This window comes from Acomys minous (genome assembly GCF_964271855.1).
Source record: "Acomys minous genome assembly, chromosome: 2".
Taxonomy (NCBI): domain Eukaryota; kingdom Metazoa; phylum Chordata; class Mammalia; order Rodentia; family Muridae; genus Acomys; species Acomys minous.
Genome location: NC_140484.1, coordinates 91,455,404 through 91,469,769, shown reverse-complemented (window position 1 = coordinate 91,469,769; position 14,366 = coordinate 91,455,404).

The window sequence follows — 14,366 nt, the reverse complement described above, 5'->3', positions numbered from 1 at the left end:
TAGATCCTATTGACATTGCTCTATATATGTTCCTGCTAGTCAGCAATAAAGTGAATCTTGATCAGAAATTTCCTGACTAGACTCGTTATTTCTCGCGTCTCTGTATCCTACTTTCCATCCTCACTCCCTCTTTCAGGTGAACCCTGATTCGATTTTTCCTGCGGGCCGGGACCTTACAGCTGAGCTCGCTTTGGAACTTGTGCTCTCTGAAGACAAGAGGAGCGTTTGCCACTGATCCAGCAGTCCTGGCACCTCCCGAACGCAGCTGTTGGTGACCACTGTCCCACTTGGGACCCTGGGTCTCTGGACCTACTCTCCAGCTGGAAGCCGAGGGCATGGGTGAGCCTCGATCTCACCCAGTCCTCTTTACCTTCACTAAACTCCTGCTTCAAGGTTGCACCTGGAGCTGGAGAGGGAAGGACTGATCGTGGGTGGCCTGAAGAGCTAGCTCTGGCCAGCTGCTGGGCAGTGTCATCCTATCCCCCAGCCTGAATCCAAAGTCTTAAAAGACTAGGTTTCCAGAGAATGGTGTTATGAAGAAAGGGTGTGTGTGTTTGTGAGAGAGTGGCTGCCCTGCACATTGTCACGGCAGCATAAGCCTTAGTCTCCTTGGAGAATGGTTCTGCAGCCTGGATTATGACCTCTAAAATAGAGTATAACTTTTGTACACTTTTTACAGGGAGGTGACCTTCTATAATCATGTGATGTATATTAAACTTTTTAGAAAAGTTAACATTTTGCGTAATAAACCATTTTTTGAATGAAAATGAGATGTTTACTCAACATTATTTCTGCAGTCATTCTGCTGTGCTGACTGAACGCTTTATTTATTCTTTTCGGGCAGCTTTATCTTTTCCAGAATTGCCTTCTCATGCAAAAACTTATTACTTCTGCAAGGATCTCCACTTGTCATGAGCTGATTGGCAGGGTCGGTGGACCACTGATTGTTCGACCAGATAGTTCTTTCCTTGAGATAATCATTTAGTTTGCACAGAAAACTGGATGAGTCTTGCAAGAAATAATGCCAGTGTTTTTTACTCTTTTGGATGAAGCCAGCTCTTAGAACAATGAATACAGCTGGGAAATGATGGATGAAAAGAAGTCTACAAAACATGAGAATGTTGTTGCTAATACACTCCCAGTTTCTACTTCCCATGTCCTTGTAAGAGCAAGAGATCTCCTGCTTGAAACACTATGATAGACCCCTATTCCAACTAGTTTGAATTAAAACTCTTTCTCTAATCAAAAATACAACATGTAGTCTCACTGATTCATCTTCAAGAACTAAGCGTTACATTTAGGCTCTCAGAATTCTAACTTTATAAAAGCTCCGAAACCACCATGGACTGTGATGAATGGATTATAACACATCTCCCACAGGATTCTGCCTTTTTAACCTCTAGTGATGCTATTTTGGATGGCTATGGAATCTTTGTCAAATAGAGCTTTGCTGTAGGAACTGGCTGAGTGAAGTTGAACTTGAAGTTTATAAATGTTCTACTGCCTTTTGAGCCTGCTTTTTGGTCCAGATTTGCAAAGCATCTGCACACACACTTTCATCAAAACTATGGAGCTACAGCTGCTGTGCTTTCCTGCCATGATTATCACTGCTCTCAAACCACGAGCAACAACCAACCTCATTTAATTAGCTACTTAGCAGGTGTGTGTTGCCAGTAGGGAGAAAAACAAGATATGTGTATGTATTCATTGTCCTCAGTTAATGAGTGCGTTCTTAAAATACTGAAGGTCATTTTGAGTTCTGCAATTATATTTTGAAATATTCAATATTCATATATGTCAATGGCTTTACTAAAAATAAAATTACTTTTCTTGACTATAAGTGGAAATTTTTAATTAATACTAATTATATTAATATTTTATTTGTATAAGCTAAGAGAAAATGAGAGTACAGAAAGAAGTTTTTAACATATTCTAATTAAATAGATATGGAATGCTGGAGAAATTTTTAAAAATTTCATCACTTAACATATGTTGCACATAATTATGATCACTAGTGGCTTCCCTTAATGTGTAAATGTTTTTAGACAATCATTAAACATTATAATAGGGTATATTTTCCCTAAATTTATCTATTTTTAATCTACAAAGATCAATAATTTTCAGAGCGGCATCTAAAATTCAAGAATAAATGAAGATCTTTGAAACTTGAAAATACTGTATTTGATATAAACAATTCTTAAATTTTTAATATTAATTTTATTAAATTTCTATTACTAAATTTATCATTACTAAATTTTTCAACTATAACCAACCCAGCGGATCAGAAAGAAGGTGTATAATATGTCGCATGTAATTCTACTGAAGACCAGCATATAATTATATTAAATGGATTATTAAATATCTTCAGAAAGGAAGATTACAGGGTACAGCTGGTGGGAAATTAATGAGCAATAAGCTGTGGGAGCTGAGATTTTGGTGTGAGAAATAATGATTTAGGAGGCATTCAGCAACGTAAATGTCTTTGACAATGTGGACAAAAAAATTTCCAAGGAACATGGACATCTCAATTTTCATTCATGACTTAAAAATTGAGAAATGTTATTACTTCATACACTAACCTTAGTTTTACTTACAGTAGTCATATGTTCACCAAAGCAGCATTAAATTAGACCAAGTGGCTTGGAATCTTTTATTTGTAGTTAGTGTAACAGTGCACTGAAATTAAGCACCGATACTTTGCCAGTGCAGTTCAGTCTACTCCTGTCTCAGTGCTGACACACCTGCACTTTAGCTGGCAAATCTCCCCTTCCAGAACCCTCTAACTGTAGCAATTAACATTTTAAGTTTAAATTAAATTTATTGTTCGCATGTGGGGTTAAAGCTATATAATGTTAATTTGCTTGGTTTATATAGTTCCTCTTTTTCTTAATTAAAGAGTTTAGAAAAAAGAGTTTAGGCTATTTTGAATTAAATATCTATAAAATGACCATTTTATTGTTAAAATTGCACTTATATAATTAGACAAAGTTACTATAAAGAAACACCATAACCCATGACTTCAGTGATTTATTCTGAGCCATTATAGACAATTACAGTCTATATGAATTCACAAGAAGTCTGACTCTAATGACATAAAATTTGGCTTAGAAACAGAATCAGACAGTCACACAAGATAACATTTTCTGCTACTAAGGGTGTCTTTAACTTCTCAGAAATAAACAAGCAGAAGTAGTTGCATAATTCAACTACAAACCAGCACCTAAAAGATGACTCAGCAGGTCAAACATTTTGTCCCCCAAACCTGAAAACCCAAGTAGTTCCAGATCCTATGTTGAAGAAGAAAATTAATTCCCAAAATATTACCCTCAGACCTTGCCATATGTACCTCCACATGGTATATGCACACCTACACACACACATACATGTGTGTGTATATATACATATTACACACACATATATACATGTAAGTAAATTTTAAAAATCATTAGAAAACAACTAAGATCTTCTAAAATGTGTGATATATTTAAATATTGTAAGTCTACAATTTAATAAGTTGTAATTTAGAGCAGAAATACTTTGCCAACAACATTTTCTTGATATTAACATACATTCTTGGGATCAAATATAATCCGGAGGGCAATTTAAAAAGATAATATGCTTGAGTAAAAAACAAATACTGTGCTAGTAGCCACTACAACCTTGAACATCATTATTGTAGTATTTTATATTTTTAAAAAATCTTTCATTTGTATGTTTGTAGCTGCTGCTGTTGTTTTTGTTTGGTTTATTGACACGCAGTTTCTCTGTGTAGCTTTGTCTGTCATGGACTAATTTTGTAGACTAGGGCTGGTCTCAAACTTACAGAAATCTACCTCCCTCTTCCTACCAGTGTGCTATCATTCGTATGTTAATTGCTTCAAAACAATTAAATTGGATATTTTAATAAATATAGATGCTTGTTTTCTACACACACACACACACACACACACACACACACACAGTTTTCAGCAATTGGTGCTGGGCCTAGATCCTGAACTAATTTTCAATATCACTTCATGAACTCTCTTTTCTTTTGTGCAAAGTAAAACAAGTGAACCATTGGGAATACTTTGCTTTTTAATACACAATGAAAATTTTAAGTGACTTAAATTATGCTATTGTATGGGAATCTTGACTCCAAACCATATTAACTGGAGATTTTACTCATGTTCCCCAGTCTCTCAGATATGATCTATATTTGGAAAACAAAGTACAACTATAAAGCTAACACACACTGATAAACATAAAAACCCTTGTTATCTTTCTCTGCAATCAATGTCTTTCTCAACTTAAACATTCCCTAACATTTCTATCACACAAAATATCAAATAATTTATTTCATATGTGTGTATATATATATATATATATATATATATATATATATATATATATATATATATGTCCACTTATTCCTTATTAGTAAATCTAAAAATTATAATAGCAGTGGATGTCTGTGAATGGAAATATACTTTCTTTCTTTTATTTATTTGCCTTGGAAAATGGTGTTAACATCACAGATTTGCATTCCAGGAATTATTTCAACCATCTCCAAGTCAGGCACCATTGAAGCTTTTTTTAAAATCACTTAAATGCTCCCTTGCCTACTTTTTTTTTTTTTTTTTTTTTTTTTTTTTTGGTTTTTCGAGACAGGGTCTCTCTGTGTAGCCTTGGCTGTCCTGGACTTGCTTTTTAGACCAGGCTGGCCTGGAACTCACAGCAATCCACCTGCCTCTGCCTCCCGAGTGCTGGGATTAAAGGCGTGCGCCACCACGCCTGGCTTCCCTTGTCTACTTTTAAGGTTTATAAATATAATCTCACTATGAGGATCCTGTGTAGAAAAATGTGAAAGAGCTTCAGGTATGTTATATGAAGACCAGCATGAGAAACATGAGTAATACGCACTGTAAAGCTGAGAGATGGCTCAGAGGTTGAGTTCTGTTTGCTCTTTCAGAGGTCCTGAATTCAATTCCCAGAAATCACTTGATGGCTCATAACCATCTATAATGATATTTGGTGCCCTCTTCTGGTGTAAAGGAAGAACACTATATACTAATAAGTAAATAAATCTTTTTTTAAAAAAGAGGAAATGATAATGAGGTACGAGAAGAAATACTATAACAAACTATATATAAAAAGTTATAGTTGAAATGGGCTCAATATAGCTTATGCTAGATACTCTATGTGGCCTACATGGTACATAACATAGTGCAGTTGAAAAAGATGGATTAGAAATACAAACTGCAAGTTTTATGCAGTCCAACTCTAAGTAGTAAACATGAACATTAAGGTTATGTATATATTTTGAGAGACTCAGTCCTGAACACTTTATCCATTTTGTATTCAGTTCTATATTTAATCATCTCAGTAGTCATTATAGATAGAGACAAATATCATTTAATCCACTTTTACATAGAATTCTGAAAAAAAGGGAAACAGAGTAATAACATCACAACAGGAAAAATGAGGACCTCACACAATGATCTGCCAAAGCTCATAATGACACAGAAAGTCTTTCAGAAAGACTTTCAGAAAGTCTGCCAAAGAGTCAAAACCACAAGCCCACTGACTTTCCATTAGTTATGGGAATGGCTGAGTACAACTAAACACTCTAATGGCCAAACACCATTCATAATTGTCACATCCATTACTCCAAGTCCTTCTCCATTTTTCACAAATATTTCTTCTGACTTTCATATTATGGAGCATAGATATTCTTGCAAATAGCATAAATTCAATAGTAAAGGCAGTAAATTCATTCACATCCCTACAGATTTTTAAATAAAGGAAGTAAATAAAATCAAGTATTGAAGTCACAATTGGCAGCTGTTAGTTTGGTTGTCAGAGGTGTCCCTAAAGAGTCACATGTTGACATAACCATGAAAATAACAAGATAAACATGTAAAAATAAGGAAAATGAACTTTCTTACACCCCCAAAGTACCAAAAAAATTATTACTGACATACATCTGGAACAAGTAAAAATATCTGCTTGTTTGGAGCAAGGCAACAAGTGAAAGATCTTTCAAAACAAATCAAAATGGAAACAAAAAGCCTGACCTTCTAGATTTAAATGAAAATCCCCTCATCACTCTATGTTTGGGTTTTTTTTCAATACTCAAGGTTGAAGGAAGTTCTGCCAGGGTGGTACTCTGCCATGAAGCTGCATCCCAGGCCTCTTTTCACTTTGTTTTTGAGGCAGGGTATCACTAAGCTGCACAGGCTAGCCTTGAACTCAGTCTGTATTCCTGGAATTGTTTGAACATGCAGTCCTCCTGTCTCAGTTTCCCCAGGAGCTCTGACTATAGGCGTGAGTCTCCAGGCCTGGTTCTAAGCTGGTATTCTTTTTAATGCCACAAACAGAACATAATAGAAACAGAGACCAGTTACAGCCACCAAGAAGTATGGCTTTGCTCTGGTTCTTAACAGTGGAAATAGAAGAATAAAAGGTGTCAGAATCTATCTGTGCTCTGGGTCTGATATGCTGTGGACCAGACACAAGAAGCAGGAATGCATAGCAGCCAAGGCATAATGGGCAGTTAGCTTGATCACAAATCAACACAATTCACTGAAACTTGGGGGAAATTTTGATGGATATATGTGATTGGACAGAGTTTATAATCTTTCAATAAGTTGGGTATGCCTTTTATAATTAGCAAAAGACATGTTATCTGCTGTCTCGTGCAGTTGGTTCTAGTTTTACTCTGTGCAGTCATGTTCAAAAACACCCCAGCTCAGAAAGTATCACATTCCCCCATGTCCAAAAGAAGTCCACCCGAGACCTCTACATATGCTGTTTGATTATCAATGAGCCCAAAAGTGAAAGAGTATGTGAATGTGGTAGGACACAGAAGCAAACAGGAAATGTTTTAAAGAGTATCCAGATAAATATCATAGGGTCGATGGGAATACATGTCAGCAACAGATCAGAGAAAGTCCCAGACTTGGGCTCAGGGTAAGAAACCTATGCTGTTCCTAGCTTGGTTAACCATTTCCCCAATTTCCTTTTGGCCCCTATAAAGGTATTATTCATCCTAAATCAGTTGGAAGAAACTTTAAGAGAATAACACCCCATTTGCTTTAAGGTTTTCGGTTGCTTTCTTGGCCTATAGAGGGTATTTTCAATGGGAGTTGGTTATAAGTTATTATTGCTCTTATTTAAGGAGAAAACAAGGTTAGACTCAAGGACGTCTCTCTTTTCCTTTATCTTCTGTTCTTAGGTTTGTAGACAGGAGTTGAAAAGTAAGAAAGGAGAATATAGAAATATATAGGGGAGATAGAACAAAAAGTAGATTAGTGAATCTACTCTCCAACTTAATGCCTTATTACTCACAATGTTACTTTTAATTCACTGGTATAGAATTTTGTAGATAGAAGCAATATAAGTTTAATTTTATATACAGTAGTATAGAATTCAAATTTAAGATTATTCTTCAGACACATTATATATATATATATATATATTTCTACTCTAAATGCTGTATTGTACCCATATAACTCAATTATAATACAAGATTTACTCCCAATACTTTAAAAGTGCTATTGCAGGCTGTTTAGGATAAGTAAGTTATACAAGGTAGTAGTTAGTTGATCAAATTATGGTCATATCAGTACTACTCTATTTTTATCCCAAGAATATACATCTTAGGTGCAACAGATAGGTATTATTCTCTAGAAAGAAAAGGTAAAATAGATAAGGTCTTCAAAAACCACAGAGATGGCCTTTGTGTTGCTTGTTTCCCTGGTCTCTTCAGCTGATGTGTTCACGGGACATGCCTACTGGTATTGGGAACTTGGATACTGGGATAAGTTTGGCGGGAAAAATTGGAGAAGATCTTTGTGATCTATAGGGCATGGGGTCAAAGAATAAATAGAGATCATAACTGGTTGCCTGCTCCAGAGCTAGGGCTGAGACTGGAGTCATTGGAGCTCAGGTGCAATTGGAGAGGTGTGGGTCTGCCTTCAGCCTACCTGTTGCCCTGAGAAGAGCAGCCCCTGGCTTAGCAGGGTCTGATTGTTGGAGTTGGGATCTGGGACAAAGCAACAAGTTTGGGCATGAAAGTTGGGAGTTCACCCAGAAGCAAAAAGAGACAAATGGTATATACTCATTTATATCTAGACATTAATCCAAGGGATACGTCCCATGAAAAACTTTACTTACCAAGAAAGTGGGTCAGAGGGGAGGACATCCTATTGAGACTTTAGGCAAGAGAAGCCTGGGAGAATGAGGAAACAGAAGGATCCAGAGGGTCCTGAAAACCTACAAGAGGAATTATATGACAGGCGGATCTTGGTCCTGGGGTCCTCCTCAAACTATGGCACCAGCCAAGGAGAATATAGGCAGTAAACTTCGAACCCCTACCCAGACTAGCCGATGAACAGGACATTCTCCACCATTGAGTGGAGAAGGAGATCTGACTTTCATACAAACTCTGGTGCCCTATCTCTGACCATGTCCCCTGGATGGGGAGGCCTGGTGGCACTCAGAGGAAGGATAGCAGGTTACCAAGAAGAGACTTGATGCCCTAAGAGCATATATAGGGGGATGAGGTCCTCCTCAGTTACAGACATAGGGGAGGGGAGTAAGGGGAAGCGGGAGGGAGGAATAGAAAGATACAAGGGATGGGCTAACAATTGAGATGTAATATGAATAAATTAAAAAAATAAAATTTTTTAAAAAGTACAAACAATTAGCCAAAGGTGAATATCATAGTTATATTGTTTTCTTATTGGCTTATTAAATAGTAGATTTTTATTTTTAAAAAAAGAAGAAGAAAAGAAAGTTGGGAGGGAAAGATATATGGGATGCAGAGGAGGTGGGATCAAGAAGGTGGGCAAGGAAGGCTGACATGGGTGTTTTGCTGCAGAGATGGGGCTGAAATTGGGGGACTGGGTCAGACTACCTGATTTTTTGGCAGGCATCACCAGTGGCTTAGCAGGTCATGCCTGTTCGGGTTGGGGTCTGGGACAGAGCAACAAGTAGGAGGAGGGAGTTTAGGAGGGGATTATCTGTGAGATCCACAGGAGATATAGTTTGTGGGGAGAGAGGGAGAGACAGACAGACAGACAGACAGACAGACAGACAGACAGACAGACACAGATACAGACACAGACACAGAGAAACAGACAGAGACAGAGACAGAGTCAGACACAGACACAGACACAGAGAGACAGAGATAGAGACAGAGACAGAGACAGAGACAGAGACAGAGACAGAGACAGAGACAGAGACAGAGGAAAGTCTGCAGGCAGCCTACCATGTTTTCTGGCACATGCGGCATGTGGTTTAGCAGAGTGTGCCTGCTGGAATTGGGGTCTGGGATACAGCAATGAGTAGGAGGAGGGAGGTCAGGAAGGAATGGTCTGTGGGATGCGCAGGAGAGGTGGGCAAGGGTGAAGGAAGGATGAAGCTAGCGCTCTGTGGCAGTGCTAGGGAAAGAACTCTAGCTTTATTTTTCTATGTCTATATTTTATATGTCAACCAGAGGCAGAGACCATGTCTCATATTTCAGTTTTATTTATGGGCACCTGAGAGATGAGAATATAGTCCATGCTCATGAATATTACGGTTACTATTTCACAGATTTAAAAATCAAATGGTGTTTTCAAGACAAATAAATTATGCTCATAGCAATGGAAGTGTGTGCTGTATACTAAGTATCAAAGATAAATCTTTACAAAACACACTTGATCTGCAAATAGTTGCTAAATAGAAAGGTATCTACATAATGCTCAATTACAGCATCTGTATGTACAAACAAATGCTCTGAATTGAGAAGAAACTGATTTTATTCACATGTTTGATTTGACTGAACTACGGTTCCTTTTAAGCTGAAAGTCTTGGCTTTGCTGACTTGCATTTAGTAGATACAATGCTTCTTTTTTTTTCTTTTTTTTTCTCCTTTATTAATTTATTCTTGTTACATCTCAATGGTTATCCCATCCCTTGTATCCTCCCATTCTTCCCTCCCTCCCATTTTCCCCTTATTCCCCTCCCCTATGACTGTTCCTGAGGGGAATTACCTCCCCCTGTATATGTTCATAGGGTATCAAGTCTCTTCTTGGTAACCTGCTGTCCTTCCTCTGAGTGCCACCAGGTCTCGCCCTCCAGGGGACATGGTCAAAGGTGAGGCACCAGAGTATGTGAGAAAGTAATATCCCACTCTCCACTCTACTGTGGAGAGTGTTCTGTCCATTGTCTAGATCTGGGTAGAGGTTTAAGGTTTACCGCCTGTATTGTCCTTGGCTGGTGCCTTAGTTTGAGCGGGACCCCTGTGCCCAAATCTGCCTATCATAATGTCCCACGAAAGCCTTCACTTACCAGGAAACTGAGACAGAGGGGAGGACAACCTATTGGGACTCTAGATGAGAGAAGCATGGGAGAATGGCAAAGTAGAAGGATCCAGAGGGTCCTAGAAGCCTACAAGTAGAACAATGCTTCTTATATGTTTTGTGGACAGCCTTGCCTGGAACCTACCACTGAAATAAGGGAAGGGTATGCTAAGGATACCCTGGTGGGTGTTCATTGTTACTCACATTTCTTTTTGTCCTAGAGACAGAGTACAGAAACTTCCAAGGGTAAGGGTTTTTTTGTTTTGTTTTGTTGTGTTGTGTTATGTTTTGTCTTACTCAAGGAAGAGAAGACACTGTTGGTGTGTTGGATGCCGAGTATGAAAAGCATTCATTTGCATGTGTGTTTTTATCAGTCTAACTATTCCAGCAACTGATTATAAACCAAATAAGTCTTAGCAGAAATTTTATATTATGTATGTTAGAATTGTTTTAATTTTTTTTATATCAACGTCTCAGAGAAATCCTGGCTATAATAATATAAAAAGGCTTTAGAGAAGAATTGAAGTCAAAAGTAAAATTTGAATTTTTCTAGTATTAAATTAATTTATTCTCAGCAAATCTTAGAAAAATGTTTAGCAAAACACATTAGTATTTTGCCTCAGATAATTGCAGACAGATACAGAGTAGACATATTGAAAACATCTACAGGTGAACAAAGTAGAATATAGATTTTGTCCCCTGAGGTCAGCTTTGCTGTGGTTTCACACTTAACCCAGTTTACTTAGAAAGGTGAACCACAGCAACATTTCAGGAAGAAAAATTAGGTATTTTCCTGCCATTTAGTCAATGGACTACTGACTTCTTGCCAACAGAAATAATTATTATTGGCTGAAATAGCCAATCACTGCACACTGCTACTCTCGACAAACATGTCACTGATTAATTTTTTTCTTGACATAAGCAATGTGCTGTCAAGTTTGCAATGTCCAATGGGTAGTGGGGAAAAAATAGGAGGAATGTTTTGAGTATGGAAGGGACCAGAGGCCTCTGTGAAAAGAGCCCTGTCCTTGGGGTGTTACTGCTGTTGAAATAAACTATGCAACTTTGTTGGGGGGAAGGATTCAAACCCCTTTCAAAAGATATTTCTATTTTAGCATAGTTTTAGTCTTACAAATGCAGTACTAGTACTGACACAATGCAGAGACTCCTGTCAGGTGCAGCACTGGAGTGATTGATCCATTGTTATAACTCATTGTCTTGGGCTGAATTTGTCACACATAATGAGCCAATCTGATGTGTTCTACAAGAAGCAACCAGTGCTCTTGACAATTAAGTTATCCCTCCAGCAATCAACGTGCTTGTGAAATTATTCACACCATGATGAGATATCATCATATTGTAATATCAGATTTAATTCAATATTATTAGAAGTCTTAAGCCATTTATTTCTCCAGGTGACCAATACCGTTTTCCCTTCTTCCTTATCTAGTCACTTTCTTACACTTTAACCTCCCAGTCATAGTATAGTGGCTAATCATGATACGTTTATGGAAGTTAATTAAGAAAAAAATCAGAATTAGAAATAAGGTGAGAATGGAAACCTGGAAAACACTCCCTTCCCCTAATATCTCTAAGACCCCTTCAATGTGAAGGCATTTAGATTAGAGAGCCACTTAATAACCGCTGTTTACAGATTATCTGATGTACTAGTAATGTCACTTGTTCATTACGTGATTTCCAGTAAATGCTAACTTCCACCTGAAATTACGTTCTATTATCTAAGATAGACCAGCAATGCAGACAAGCAACAAAACATATGGTTAAGGATGGAAGCTGACTATATACTCAGATCATTTGTTTGGACCCAGTAATGCATGAAGACCTTAATCTGAAAGAGCTGAAATATGTACCACAAAGAGGAACATGAGCCTTGTGCATGAGTCCCAATAACTTCATTACTGTCATGGAGTCTCTTACGCAGATCATATTTGCTGGAAAAATTTCCACTTGTGGAAGACATTCAAGATTTCCCGTTGTTGATAAGAGATCTTGCTTATGCAAACTGTTTTGTTGAATAGTAAGCACATGAAAATGGAATATATATTCAGAAAGAAAGGAACTAGACATGGCAGGAATTGGGCAGTGGCTTAGTGGGTAAAATGTTGGCAGCAAAAGCCTAAAAAACTGACTTCAGGTACTAAGCGCCCATTAAAAGTCAGGGTTGGCAGCCTGGCATGGTGGTATATACCTAAAATCTCAACACTCAGGGAGGCAGAGGCAGGTGGCTCTCTGAGTTTAACACCAGCCTGATCTACAAAGGAAGTTTAGGACAGCCAAGGCTAAACAGAAAAACTCTTGTTTCAAAAACTGAAAACAAAACTATCCCTGCCAGCACTGGCAGATCCCAGCAGGAATCATCCTCTACCCACAATATTCACTCCTGTCATGTTAGGTTCACAATTTTCTAAGCGACCCTGGAAGACCAGCTCAGTTCATGAAGTTTCGGTATTGGCTCCAGCTTTTCACATCACCCTAGGCTTGGTCCTTGGAAGAGTCAACAGGTGACCTTAGGAGAGTGGATGTCTGGGCAACTGAACCGTTAAGTTGTTTGTAGTCTGGACTCTGAAAAGGCTTCAATACCCAAGATCACGAGTCTTCAGAAGAGAGTAAATGAGAGGACCCACTTGAGAGACACTGCTTGGTGTTCTCATGATGCTTCTACATGCCACAGGTGATCACAGGAAATTTCATTCCCAGGTGTGAGACACAACCCCCCTTATGGGTTTTTAGTCAGGGAGGCCTAAAGCTATCAAAACAGTACAGGCTAGTACTATTTGTCTTGGTTACACACCAGAAGTAGATGTTAGACCCTACTGTGGAACACACCACAGTTTGGTCTTGGCACATAGAGAAATAAGCAGAAAATGACTGGCAAACTTCCCCCTGCTGCCTAACTTTCCTTGTGCAGGGTCGTCCTTCCTGTGCATTGTGCTGGGAGGAAACAGTCATCAGGGTTCTGAGCAGCAGTGGATTGTATATGCTGGAATGCTGCCCTGATGCGATGATATGCCCACATATGCAATCATGGTGCTATTGCTACAACAGTAACCAAGCATTTCCTGGTTGAGTGTTTGGCCACTTCCCAGGATGGAATTCATGCATGATGCTGTAAATATGGTCCTAACTCCATACACTGGTGCATAAAGATCCATATGGAAACATGCTTTGTCATTTATTCTAAATGGTCATGCCAAACTGCCTCCTAAATATCTATGTTTATATCCACAGATTAGAGCTAAAGGCTTTCCTCATTGGTCAGAGAAACTTCTTTTGCATGAGGAGCTGTTAATGCAGACTTATGTGCTCATCAAAGGTTTAGAAAAGGTGTTGAGTGCCTGGCCACAGATGAAGCATCTGTATCACACAGTCACACACCAGACCTCACCACTCAGGTGGCATGGTGTAAAAAGACACAGAAACAATACAGCAGGCGGAGGCTGGGAGGAGTGCTGTGAAAAACCTCCCCTCTCGACTGACAACAAGACAAGTTAACTCCTGACAGCACCCAGCCGACCACAAAGATGATGATGAGCATCAAAGAGCCTCCTTATAGACATGGCTTCAAAGGTGGCAAAATAGCCACTGGGCAAAATGTCCTTATTCCTGCCACAAACAGAATCTGCTTAAAAATGGGCAACATAGATGCAGGCAGAGTCGAAGACCGCACTCTGCCAAGTCAGGGAAAGCAAGTCCTCAATATTTCCTGCCCTGCAAACAAGACTGGCAGAGATATTAGGCCAGAAAGCTGAAGATGAGGCTCCAGCGTTACAAAGTGTATTGGGTCAGGAAGTATCCTGTCTTAAGTCAATTTGTACAATTTGGAAACTGCTAAACCACACTGCTGGTTCACTCAGGAATTTAAGTTTTATTCCTTCTCAAGTCTCTGAGGGGCATTGAAGACAAGATAGTATAGTTTTACAACCAAGTTTAGTTGGTTAGGGGACAAGATCGTTTTAGATCAAGACAAAGAAGTTAAGCTATTAGAGTTGAGATAGGATAGATATTGACTCTCATTCA